The sequence below is a fragment of the Micromesistius poutassou genome (genome assembly GCF_964030765.1).
Source record: "Micromesistius poutassou genome assembly, chromosome: 21".
In the NCBI taxonomy this organism is placed as follows: domain Eukaryota; kingdom Metazoa; phylum Chordata; class Actinopteri; order Gadiformes; family Gadidae; genus Micromesistius; species Micromesistius poutassou.
The window spans coordinates 13621760-13636177 of record NC_140291.1 but is presented as its reverse complement, the minus strand read 5'-3'; positions in this window follow the sequence as shown (position 1 = coordinate 13636177).

Here is a 14418-nt window from a genome sequence, read left to right as displayed (position 1 = left end):
CCCTGCTAATTGGCTTAAACTCTGAAGTGCACACGTGTGATTGGACGGATAAAGGTATACGCGCCGTGACACCGGGGGCTTAGTCACGGGCAGGCAAACTCAAACGAGGGGGGGGGGGGGGGGAGGAAAACACAAACAAACAGGACACGCGTCGGCTTTCCAGGACACCATTCAAAGACCAGCTGTGTGGAGGCCGCTGGCTGTGCCAACACGTGAAGTGCAGTACTTAATAGATTTAGTGTGTGTCATGTTGTCGCCAGTAGTGCAGTGCTGGCTTCTGGTTTTCTGTTTTCGTCCCCAGCAGTCCGCTGAAGTGTTTGTCTGTCTCGGTTTCTGGCTGATGATTCCACCCTATTGCGTTGGGTTAACGTTTCGCTCAAACGGCCATGTGGGTGGATGATTGTACGTTGTGGTTGAGGTCATGTGTGCTCGTCACACACCATGCCAAGTTCAAACCGGGAGGAAAACAATCCGACCGGACTGGGAAATGGTGTGTGTAGAAATGTGCGATCCGTCCGTTGCGTACGGCTTACGCAGCACATTCACATCGTCACACACGAGAAAATGCGACTGCATCTCGATTAGACCCGTATTGAGATGAAACGTAATCACCAAGCTCTGCGTTGTTTGTACCTGCCTAACGAACCTCTTCAATTAGACTTCAATATCACATTCGTCGGCATTTGCATACAAATAAAATGTCACATTTTTAATTGGGTTTCGTTCGTCACGGTTTCTCTTTCCCACCAACTACCGGAAGACAGATAGAGGCTGGCAAAGGCACACGGAAATAAACTCTGGCTGCCAATACACCTTAGCGATGCTACCGAGTTTTAATCAATCGTAGTCGAGCAATAAAAGTCATTTGGAGCATGAGGCAGTAGGGTGATTGAGACAGACGTTAAAGACAGATGGAATGTCCGATGTGTGCGATCATTCAGGGATAAACTGGTGCGGTTCTTAAGAAATGGCGCAGATTGGACACTGGCCATGCCTTATGCTACAGCACCAATATCAACCCCACCGCCAGCGATGAAACTTCCTCCATGAGGCGAATGTGTCTCCAGTCAGATTGGCGGAAAAAAATAAGGGAAGCAAAAGACACAACTCCCAAGATTAGATGGAGTAAGACTGATAAATCAGAATAAAACGTCCACCCCCACATAAACAAAGTATACCGAATGCCTTCATAAACACAGTCCCTCCAGGCTTTGAGGAAAGCTATCCAGAGCATGGAGAGAGTGAAGTGTTCGCTCCCACCGCCGCCGCCGCCGCCGCCGCTGCCGCCTAGACCAGGGAGAGCCGGTTCACTTATCAGACCTCTCCATCAGCAGACTGAATTGCAGGGAGCCCAGCGCAAAATGCATCAGAGCCCTAGATAGCTCTCCTCACCCAGCCTCCACCCTGCCCTCCCTCCTCCACCCCGACCACCACCACCACCGCCACCGCCGCCACCGCCTCCACCTCCCCCACCACCACCAAGACAGACTGCCATGCTCAGGCCTGGGGAAATTGATATGAGGGGGAAAGAGGGCAGGAAAAAAAGAAAAGCATACTCATGCCAGCATGTCGTTTGCAGTGTTTACGGGAAAGAATGCTTGATTACCACAATGACAAGAAACATTTATAGGGATTCATTCTGCTGATTTATTTACGGGTCACTGAGGGATTGACAAAGGGAGTGGCTGCACACAGCACACGCGCACGCACATGCTGAAACCAAATATGCAGACCTCCTTTATTTCTTCTGTTTTGATCTAATTTAGTGGAGCAGGCATGAAAAAAAAAAGAAAAGTCTGCCGCCAACGGTCAACGCTGCCAGCTTCAATAAAGCAATCATGGCTGAAAAATGGCAACCTTTTATTTGGTTCTGTACCTCCGCATCAGGATGGCACCGAAGCCTCTTTAAAGATGCAGGATTTAATCAAGGTGATGGTAACGGGAGAGCTGGTCCCCAGCCCTGACCACAGAAGGATATTATCTTCATCAGGGGCTTATCTTCCAAAGAAATCAACACTACCATTCTGAGAGCCTCTCTTGATTAACATGAGATTCATATATATATATATATATAAATATATATACTACAGTTACATTTACCATTTACACGCAATGCTACCCTACACCTAGTTTATTTTATCTATATGTGTTTGTGGACAGAACAGGGGGGGTTGGGGAGGGACCCAACTGAACATGGGGTCACCAATCAAGTGGAGGACTTGTACATAACTCTGTCACTCCCTGACACCCCTCCCTTCAAATGGAAGAAAGATAGGGGACATAAATCTCTGCCAGAAGGTCCTCCAATCAATAGGCTTCCTGCGGCTGACTGATGTGCCGTTTCAGCCCGTGTTTTGTTGCCCTCCTGTACCTGCTAAGTATAGGCGTACTTCCCCCGTTCGGCCCATAACTTTGTGGCCTTGAGCTGGCAGAAAAGGTACACAAGACGCAATGAATCCCAGCTCCCAAACGACTAGCCCCGCCTCTGACTAAAGACTCTGTTAGCCGACCGTTAGTCGTAATCGCGAGCCGATAGGCGACTAATCGTTCTAGTTTAATAAAAATGTTGGGTTCATGAAATTATTTAGATTCCAGGGCTGAGTGAGTGTTATAAAATATTCAAAACCATAATAATGAGCCTTTAAAATAAAAAAAAAATGTAAGCACACGCACTATGTCGGCTGTCTATTAAGGCTGTTCGACAAAGTGGTTTGAAACACGCCGGAAAGACCAGGAAGGCTCCGGGCTTCGATTAAAACGGCCCAAACCGCTCAGGGATAAAAGCATCCTGAGTGACTAATGAAAACTTGGTCGACTAATGGTTTGTCAACTATTAGCGGGGGGGCAGCCCTACAAACTAGAGCCTGGCGTATAAAAGCCCTCGTTAGCTGGGGTGGGTTTTTTTCTGCTTCAAAATATGGAAACATTTTCATTGTCGTCCCTAACGATTCTTTTATCCGGCTCATTAACGAAGCGATCGAGCAGACCGCTTCTTTCCCAGACAGCTCGCAATCTCGAGGAAGCTTTTGTCACTTGGTATTCTTCAACACTGTTGCTCTGGACAGATGTGACCTGGAAACAAAACATTACTTTGTTCTGAAAGGCCACCTCGGAAAAAGAGCCATCGTCATTAACGCCTGACGATATTTAAAACTTCATATTTCGCTGGAGCGTTATTATCTTTCACTTGAACCGCGGAAAGAAAAGAAATGCCACTCTGGACGGAGGCCGAGGTATTCATCGCCAGCCGTTGCCTTGTCGCCCGCTAGACAAGCAAAGTATAGAATATCAATTATAGAACACAATGGGGGGGTTGAGTCTAGAAAAGTCGCGGTTAATTATGAGGAATGCCATTATCAAGGTCAGACCGGTAACCTTTTCGGGGGAGAATAGCCGCCCGCAACGTGGCTTTGAATGCTGGGAGAGAAGGCGGGGAGGGGATGGAGTCTTTCATTAGGGCAGAGCGGTCAGGGGGCCAGGCCGTAATTGCTCCCCACTTTTACCCGCAGATAGAGAAAGGAAAGCGACCACACATTATATCAGCTTGATCTTTTAATGCCGCTTAATTATTGATACAGTGGCTCCTTGGCTTCGGTCCTGGCCCATAATTAATTTGCCCCCTTTTCACGAGAAGGCTAACGATGCCAGGTGTGGGGGGTTCGTCAGGACGCTTATAGAATTGGAAAAGTGGCGGGATAGTGAAGTGAGAAAACCAAAAGACTAAAATGCAATCCTAGCCACGCTTTGAGAACGATAGGCTACGGTAGGTCAAAGCACCAAACACTTCCAAAAAAATCGACACATTTGCCCCTTTGAGCTCGGAGAGAAAGTGCTTCTTTTGAGCGCTTTTACATGTCATTTCCTACCTGTTGAGGACAGGCAATCCACTATTCAAACTCCCCGAGTGTACGTAGTGTATGTCATCCATTACCGGGCCACTGACCCGCAACGAAATACCAGAACGACGCGGCCCAGCTGCGGCAATCCCAGTCCCTTTCAAGACCCAACACCACTGTCTGTTAATAACAACAATGATACACGGCAGGGAAGGAGCAATAGCCACTTTGACACAAATAACCCAGAGGAGCTGGGTGTCGCCCCCCCCCCGCGCTCTACAGGACACCCACTACACCAACGACAACCGCATTCAAATGTCAGCCCTACTGCTTGATTCTCGGGCGGCTTGCGCAGGCGGAGCCGCGGCGGGGATTACGTGCGCCGCTGGTTCTCCGGGAGATGTGAGCGCTGGCAAACATACATTAATTACTTTAGTGCTTTAGCACGTCAACCCTCGGCCCAAATACGCCTCGTTATTTGCCACGCGTATCCCCGCTGCCTTGAAGAGTCTTAGCCGGGAAAGGTTAATGAACGACGGGGAGAACCTCCCAGACGCCCCCCACCCGACCCCCGCCACACACACACACACACACGCGCACACGCGCACACACGCACACACACACACACACACACACGCACACACACACACACGCGCCACGCATGTGCGTGAGTGATGCCGTTGTGTGTGTGTTGGTGTGTGCTCCCGTCAGCCTTTTGGCAACAGATGCAGCCTTGTCTGCCATATCTTAATTATTGATAATGACATCCCTTGAGACGGTGAACACATGCAGGGGAAGCAGGAAGCTATGGCAGCCAGTCACGGCGGCAGCGCCGCTCCCTGTGGTCGGAAGGACAGGAGAGAACTTGAACGTTGAATGGACTGAATTTATGCAGTGCTTTTCTAACCAGCGGCCACTCACAAGCGCTTGACAGCGTTGGTTGATATTCACACACCAACGGCGGTGTCAACCACGCAAGGCGACAGCCGGCTCGCCGGGGGGGGGGGGGGGGGCAGTAAAGGGTTAGGTGTCTCGCTAAGGGACACCTCGACACTCTCACGCTATCACCTCGGTGAGCCACGTGCCTCGTACGTCCCGCTCTCGGTCACATCAGCAAACAATTGCAGCGGCAAACAGTTTGACTCCTCTCGTGCTCCTTCTCTGCCAACCTGTTGTCACGCCGGCGCCGCGGTCATGAATAATTCCGGCGTTAGTCGCAGACTGCGATGGTAAGTGGTCGCCTCCGAGTAGATAAAAAATAAAAGAGAAAAGGCAAGCGCGCACGCAGGGCAAGCGCGCACGCACGGAGGGCTCGGTGGCAAGTTACAAACAGGAAATGAATAAGTAAAGGAATAGATAAATGACAGAAGAGAGCACGCGGCTCTCCGTTTACCCCCGCATCACACCACGGCCCTCCGTGACCTTCCCCCGCGCGTTTTCTGAGCCAGACTTTGTTTCCTTTTCTCTGTGTCCGCATCACGCAAGCTGTTAAATCGCCCATGAGGTTTAGCACTGGCGATAAAACCAGGGGAATAGCCGGTAATCACGTCGGTAATAAGCAGAGGCATGGTCATTAGAGTGGCCATTCCTTCCATATGGCCCTCGTCGCCCGACTCTTTTCCAGGGCTCAGAACTCTCTCTCTCTCTCTCTCTCTCTCTCCCTCTCTGTCCGTCTCTCTGTCGGCCTCCCCTCCCACCCTCTGTGAGGCCAGACTGACTTATTGTCTCGGGATGTCTGGGGGGGGGGGGGGGGGGGATCTGTCTTCTGAGTACAGAGGAGGGAAAGGAAGGGCTTATCCTAAAACCCCCTCCCGTCTGCTCCCTTCAGCCGAGGAAGGCTTTCCGTTCAGCCCGGTGTGCACCAACGTGGACGTACGCCGGGCCGTGGTGAGAGAGGCCCTCACCGCCAGCCCCAGAGGGGGGGGGGGGGCTGGTGAGGGGCAGTGAGGGAGGGGGGGGGAAGAGGGGGTGGGGAATGAGGCCGGGGATGGTAACACCATAGCTCCCTTCCGCAGCGGCATAAGGTAGCAGACAGAGCGGAGGATTACGGAGGAGCTAGCGTTCATATCAAGGCCCTGCACAGAGAGAGCATGCTGGCGTTGTGCTATTTATTCTGGTTGGCATGGCTGCCGATAGAAACAAACCCGAAGGGGATAGATGGAGAAGAATAAATAGACGGGGATTAAAAGTCACGCTTTCTCCTTTTTGGAAAAATAAAATGATTACCTAATGTATTAATTCATCCCTTTTGTTTTCTTAACATTCACTTGATCCCACTTGCCGCTTCTGGAAATGGCAAAGAGCAATGAGGTCACTCAAAATACATGATTTGAATCAACAGGGAGAGCCAGCGTGTGCCCTGGTGGTAAGTTTGCTGGAATCGTGTTTGTCAATGTTTTTTGAAAGAGCCAATAAGTTGATGTAAAAGTGCAGCAGAGGGTTCTGGAAACTAGGCCTTGCACGCCGGCTGGTTTCAGAGGCCCACACATCACAGCAGGCTGAACAGCAGCTGCCCATAGTCGGGGCTACCCACTGCAGCCTCGCTGGGGAGGCTTCCCTGGGTTGACCTCTCCACAAAGCACTTGTGCTCAACAAGCTCTTCGTTACCGCCGGCTGGTGCAACGAGGGCCCGGAGAGGAGAGGAGAGGAGCAGGGGAAGTCGAGGGCAAAGGGGCCGAGGAGAGGAGGAGGTGGGTGGGGAGAGGAGAGGTGGAGGAGAGGAGGAGAGAGGAGCAGGCGAGGTTGAGGAGAGAGCAGGATAAGGAGAGGTCCAGAGGGGTTAGAGGGGCGGGGGGGAGAGGAGCGGAGCAGGGGAGGGGAAGTCGAGGGCAGGGGGCAGAGGAGAGGCTCAGAGGGGAAGGAGGAGGCGTGAGGAGAGGAGAGGTGGAGGAGAGGGCAGGATAAGGAGAGGTACGGAGGGGAGGGAGGAGGCGTGAGGAGAGGAGAGGTGGAGGAGAGGGCAGGATAAGGAGAGGTACGGAGGGGAGGGAGGAGGCGGTGAGGTGGGGAGAGGTTGAGGAGAGAGAGGAGGCGGTGGGGGGGGAGGAGAGATGCGGTTGAGGAGAGGGCAGGGCGAGGAGAGGAGAGGTTGAGGAGAGGCAGGACGATGGGAGGTAAAGAGGGGAGGGAGGGGCCGGCGAGCAGAGGAGAGGTGGAGGGGAGGACAGGGCGAGGCGGTTCAGTCAGAGGCGGGGAGAAGCAGGACAGAAGAGGAGAAGGATGAAGGAGTTGATGCAAGAGGAGATTCCAGGGAGCAAAGAGGAGCGGGGAGAGGAGAATACATGAATAATATATAAAGATCCAGGGAGAGAGGAGGGAGGAATGAAGAGGAGACGGGAGAGCAGAGGAAAGGAGAGGCGGGACGAGGGGAAGAGCGGAGATGATCGGAGAGGAGAGGTACAGGGATGATAGTTTGGGAGAGGAAAGGATAGGAGAGGAGAGGCAGGGAGAGAGGAGGACTGGAGATGAGATAAGGGCAATGAGATGGCAGGAGAGTAAAGAAGAAAGGGAGGGGAGGATTAAAGATCTTGAGAGGAGAGGCAAGGTGTGTGTGTGTGTGTGTGTGTGTGTGTGTGTGTGTGTGTGTGTGTGTATGGGTAGAAAAAAGAGATATAGAGAGACATATTAGAAAGCTGATATTGGAATTTTGGTTGAGTACACCAACGCTGTTCTTATTAGACCAACAAGGCAGAGATGTGAAGGCTCTTCACAGGATCGCTCTTCTGTAATTGCCATAGGTGAGCCGAACTCGGCATGGCACGCTCATCAATACACCACGAGGAATACAAGTTAAAGGCTTAAGAGAGAAGACGCTTGTCAAACAGGATACATTATTGTTTAGGGATTGTCTCAATTGATTTGGGTAAAAGTTTGGCGAAAATACGCGCAGGGAGTTGCTCGAAAGTTCAGATTTTCTTTTATTTCTTTATTTTTGTTTTGCTATTCCTGGAAAAAAAGGAATAAATATAAGGGCAATCGAAATATTTATGCAATCAATAAGGTTGGATTGGTTGGGCGAGACGGCACTGACAGAAAGAGAGAGCAAGGGGGGGGGGAGGGGGGGGGGGCTGTCCCTTGACAGGCCAAGCAATCTGCTTCTCAATGCAATGTGTGGAATCAACTAGAAGGCAGAATGAACGGCTATTCATTCTCCTGGAGCGATTCACAGCCATAGGGTACAAGAAAAGTTATTTGAAATTGTTTTGGCAACAGAGGATTACTTTGAGATGAAAAAAATATATATCGAAATGATTCCATGCATGGCATCATGAAGGTTTGGCTGGCAATAGATTTAGAATTTGTACAAGAAACAAGAAATGAATACAGGATAATCACTTCCAATATAACTGCCAAATGACATTAGTTTAACAAAAATGCCCTCTTCCTAGAAATCTGTATGTGCTACCGTCCAATTTTTCAACATTTCTAATTATTCCATTGTGTTATTCACTCGTTTCATTTGCATTCAGTTTCATTTTGTTCAGGGATTAATAGAGTTTCTCCTAATCGTATTACTCCTGCATCAGTTGGAATGGCATATTTGCTTTAGGTAAAAAACTCTTGATATTTTTTAATACTCTTTATAGCCCATACACAACATTCAGGATATTGGATCACTTTATTATGCATCCTATTAAGACCCTGAGTAGACCCGTCTCGTTTGGAGGCCAGTTAATATGATGAACAAAAAATCCCAACACACATCATCCAATGCTGTACCACGGTAGTAAATCAGTTAAATGATATTTCACCCACCATCTCTACATGAGGTTGTTAATGTTGTCAATGCAAATAGACAAAAAACTAAAACAAGCATTGTAGCAAGTGCTACTTTAGTTTGAAAGTATTACTTAATTTCCTTTAACCCTCGCCATAAGCGTGTTTTGCTTACTTGCCTGATTTGAGACCTCTGCCAATTACTTCCCCCCCGCCCCCCATCCCCCATAAAGTAATTATCCAGAGAGGACTTATCCCAATGCACTGACGCCATGCATGCAAAATGAGGATTTCTTACCTTTATGGACCCATTCAGAGAGTTGATGGCACCACGGGGGAGAAAAGAGAGAGAGAAAAGAAGATTAGAATAACTACTTGTGTTTACTTAACAATATATATGTAAATAACCTGTGTGTGTGTGTGTGTGTGTGTGTGTGTGTGTGTGCGTGCGTGTACGTGTATGTGTGCGTGCGTACATTGCAGGCACATTTGCCTAACAGACAGAGATCTCAATGGACTATGCAAGCTAAGCATAGCATTTATAAAAACTTCTTAAGATTACGAGATACAGTGCTAACGTAAACTTTTCCAAAACGTTTTCCATTAGCTTTGAATGCGCCCATTTCATTGACCACGTGGGCGGCTGCGTTCCAACAACAACGAAAACAGAAATTGAGTGAGCCCGGTTCCATTCTGTGTTGCCTATTGGCTCAGAGGCAGGAAGAGAGGGAGGGGATGGAGAGACAGCAGTACACAAGGTACTGAAGAAGAGGAAATGTGATGACGAGATAGAAAGAGAGGCAGCTATAGAAAAGAGGGTGGGCAATGCCAGGAGAATACAAACTGTAAGAGAATGTGTGAAAGATGCGGTGTAAGCGATTCTTTCATCTTTTGGAGTACACAAACAAGCCCACGTTCAACCCCCATCACCACCGAGGGGCAGGGGAGCAGTCATTACTACGACAACCGAAACCACAACAGCAACCATCAACCAAACTAAAAGTGCGGGGAAACAAAAGAGGCAGAGAATATCGAATTAGGACGGAGTGGTGCGAGTCCAACAAGGTGGATACGGAGGCAGGTATAGGTATAGGGTGGCTTGAGGTGTTTGACTGCAGGCCAAGAGGTACTGGGTTCAGTCCCTGATGACGCAGCCTAACCTGCAGCTATCCTGTAGAAAGCCATGCATATATTTGATTTCACCGTAAGCCACATTGTACGACTGATTAATGACTAAAAATAAAATAAAATACTATTTATCTATAGGAGGAAAGTCTATAGAAAGCCATATCTGCAATCGGAGGCTCTGAAAAAATAGGTAAACTGTGTATTATCGTTATGTACACCCTTCTTTCTTGAAAAGTTATAGTTCTTTTATTGGAATGAAAACAACTGTTCAAGCCAAGCCGTTTCACCCGTGGAATAGAAAAAGATGAATCCTGACAGTTCGTTCTTTTTTTCCCGTCGCCACTGTTTTTGTGCAACACTACAAGTTTATGAAAACATAAAACAATATTTTCTTAGTTACTTCAAACACTGCAGTACTGTGGAATCTCCCTTTCAGCCTTATGATATTCAATGTTTACAACTACTGAGGAGTACAAAGACACACGTGTGTGTGTATCTTTGTACGCACGCGCACACGCATAAACACACACACACACACACACACACACTTCTTATTCTAAACAGAAAGCATCCAGACAAACACCAAACAAACCAAAAATGGGGCTCCGTGCTTCATATGTATAATTCACAGAGCCGTGTGTTTTTCTGTGTTAATTCCCACTGCCCGCCACAGTGATTAAATTGCATTAGGTTGCAGCCATGCAGATAATAAGCAAACAATCTTGTTAAGAGAAAGCCACAGCCATTACAGAAAGCTAAATTCCAAGAATCACTCCTATCTTCTCCCAATAAATAATTTATCCACTTTGCCGGATTGGATGCATCACAGTGGAAATCATTCATCTTGTTAGCAGCGTCGACAAACGCAAGGTTTCTGAAAGGGACAGTCTATCACCGAGTATATTGGTTAGGCTCTGGCACTATAAAGCTGGGGGATGGGGGAGGACGGGGGTGCGTGTGGGGGGTGGGGTGGTACCTGCCCAGCATTCGGCCTTCTCCCTGGTAAAAAGAAGGAATAAATCGGACCTGTGCAGCACTCTATCCGATAGCCCTGGCTCCCCACCCGTGGTGTGGCGGTGCTCTGACTTTATTGATCCCATCGTTTCATGTTATATTAAGGCCACTTATTACGGTTCTCTGGTACCTTTGGGTCTCTCAGCAGAGAGAGCCAGAACAGAGTGGATAGTGGCCTACAGAAATCAGAGAGCTTCAGAGACGTTTGGGACTTCAAATGTCCCCGCCGTAGTGAGGTATGCTGTTTGCATACTATATTGGCATGCAAAGAGCCCAGGCACATGCACACCAGGATCTCAGGGACACAAAAAGGCTAACTTAATCACGCGGTAACAAATGATCCTCTGCCAGAGTTTCAGGAAGTTCTTCGGCCTCATCGACGTAAGTGTTGCCATCGGTGATTCATGATGGAGCCCCTAGCTGCTAGGCTTCCTGCTGGGCGATGGTAAATATGCTAACTACTGTTGGTCAAAATGAACACCTAGGGAACCTACCGATATGGATTTCACACACGATACGAACACACACGGGTTAACTAGAGGGGAAACGCTCCACAGAATTTGTGGTCCTGTTCAATCCGGTATTGTGGAATCATGGCCTGGTACAATCACGGTTCCGTTACGGTTCCGTACAGTTTCAATATATTACAAAATCAATGCCTGGGTTTCTTATTTGTACTCTTAATTTAACATTTACATTTATTCTTGCAACAGTAAACACTGATAGCTTACTAGCTTAACTAGCAGCATACGGAAACAAAAAACAAAAAAACTGTAGTGCCTGCTTCACTACGTAAAATATTAAATAGTTGAAATATAACTTCAACAGGGAATGCACAGTACAACAGCATATGGCAAACTTCAAGTCACACAGCAGTACCTTTAGGTATTGCTCAGAGCTCCCGACAGCCGACTGTCTGTAGTGAGCACCGTGAGCACTCTGACATCATGTTCCCTGTTCTGTTTTGTAAGGCAGCTGTCTTGGCAGAATGCGCGGGAAGTAATGCAGTGCATCACGGTGGGTGAAGCACTATAAACGTGCTGTTGAACCCCAGTTCTCCACTGCGGAGAGGGGTCCAAGTTTAAAGGATTCTTTACAAGCCAGGTTGCTTGGAGCTGTAGGCGAGCGCGCGGTTCACACTCCTGGCACTCAAGGAAACAGCGGCCGACCGACCTAGCAGCAACGCACACACACGCGTGTGCGCGTATATATGTGTGTGTGTGTGAGTGTCTGCAGGAACGGGAAGTCAGCGGAGTCCTACCCACCCCCTCACCCCTGGTTTCTTGTCCTCAGGTTGCCTGCCCTGGGTTCTCCTTGTCTATCACAACAGAACCGCGCTGAAGCCCGGGTCCTGAGGGCCCCCGCATCTCCATCAGAGTGCAGACACCGGCGGCGTTCCGTTTGATACCGGGTTCAGGAGCAGTTTACTATCCGACGCGCAGCGTGGGCAGGGAGAACGAGCGGACGAGAGACGAGAGAGCGAACAAGATAGTGAAAGATAAGTGGAAAGAGAGAGAGAGAAAGAGATGGATCAGAGCGTCTTCAGGTGCTGTTCTGGAAGGACGATGTCATTGTGGTATCCATTAACTTGACACAGTTCACTACGCAATCAGACACGGCAGACAGCACTAATGAGCAGATGCAAGCCGTGCACACACACAGAGAAGCTGTTAATGACCCGTAATCACTGAGAACGAACACGCGGGAACACTGTTCATTCGTCAGCACTCGTGTCTTTCATTATGACACCATTTTAAACCGGCACAGAGATAGGAGGTCAACAGCTTGTGGGATGGGGGGGGGGGGGGGGGGGGGGATTCAGTTTCTTCAGCCCACGGAGGAGGACCCACGGATGAGACTGTTAGGGGGGTCCTTCCCTTGGTAGCTGGCCAATTACTGCGTTAACGATGTTGAGCGAGTCGGCGTGGGCGGGTTTACTTGGAGATGGCAAAGTGGAGTACTGGGGAATATCAGGGTTGCAGAAATAAATCAGATCCCTCTAGAAAGAGTTAAGGCATTATACAACAGAGCGGGTGTCTAAAACTTAAGAGCCAAAAGTTTGTGGTCAGATCTTTGATGTCCCTGGATGGGAAGTGAGTGGTATAGGGCTTAAACACTGACACAACAGGTGGACATGGGACATTAATCACAGCCGTAAACTATCAAAGAGAAAATAGATGTTTTTTTATAAGTATATCAAACCATTGGAATGCAAGTGTGGGATGAAATTGAACAGATTGTCAGTTTCTATTAAAAAAACAAAGGTTGACCTGGGATAGAAAGAAACTAAAAGGGTGGGGCCGAATGTACACAAATTGACACGCACGCACGCACACACGCACGCACGCACACACACACGCACGCACGCACGCACAATCACAAACACGCACAAACACACACACTGGGCAACCCATTGCGGTAATAGGCAGTCAAGCCTCCATTTCATTAACCTGAAAGTCTGCAGAGCGTTCAAACAGGGAACCAGAGCACGGCCATTTAGCATAAAGGGGAATAAAACAAAGGAATTACGATAAATAACAACGGCAACAAAATGCAAGCAACCTCAGCAAGTAAACAACAAACGACAACGCCAATTAAACGTGCCTATGCGTTCTACAGCACACAGTTCTACAGACTTATCTCCCGTTCTACAGACTTATCTCCCGCTCTGCGTCGGGCGGTGGAGATTCTTTGCACGTGTCCTAATTGAGCGCTAGCACAGTTAGCAAATTAAAACAATTACATCTGCGGGCCAGTGGCTCACTGGACCGTGAGCACGGCCCAGCAACCATACGGTTCAGGCAGGGTGGTGGGGGGGTTGTCAGGGGCCGGCGGGCGGGGCCAGAAGCGGAGGGGGAGGACGTGATGAAGCCTGAGCTTATTCAACTGAAAATATCCAAGATTTCTGCAGAAGATGATAATGCCGCGACAGCTGGGCTAAGTGCCCAGTCGGGAAGAACTGGATCGGACCTGATTGAATGTGACTGTGTTTCATTCTCTCTTTTATGACAGTGTGTGTGTGTGTGTGTGTGTGTGTGTGTGATGCCATGTCTGTGATATCCGTGTGTGTGTGTGTGTGTGTGTGTGTGTGTGTGTGTGTGTCCGTCCGTGCATATGTGCGTGTGTACCTGTGTTTTATGCAAATGCTCGAGGTGTCTGTCCACTGGCCCGAACCCACACTCTAATATCTCCCTCGCACAAACATACACTCATACCCCCCCCCCCCCCCCACCACACACACACGCACACACACGCACACGCACACACACACACACACACACACACACACACACACACGGATATCACAGACACGGCATCACACACACACACACACACACACACACACAGGATCCATTGAAATGAGGTCATCTCGTCGCTCTCCATAATGTTCCATAAAAGATGTAAGAGCTGCCCTGCGCTCCGTCAGAATCACCCTCCATTTGCTCCTTTCTCCTCCTCTCCAACATGACTTATCTCCGGCTGCCTCTCCCGGCAGCACGGGCCGCTGGCTGGAGGTCCTGCGTCCGGGCAGCACCTCCAGCCAGCCCCGGCGCTCCTCCTTCGTGACCGTGGACATGAGGTGGGAGGAGTGACGGGGGGTATTTCAGCTCACACATTCAGGTCTATGAGGAGGAGGGGGGGGGGGGCAGGCACGGTGAATATGTGAGTGAATGAGGTGAACCCGGAATGGACATCCGGAGGTCATGTGGATTGATTTTAAGTG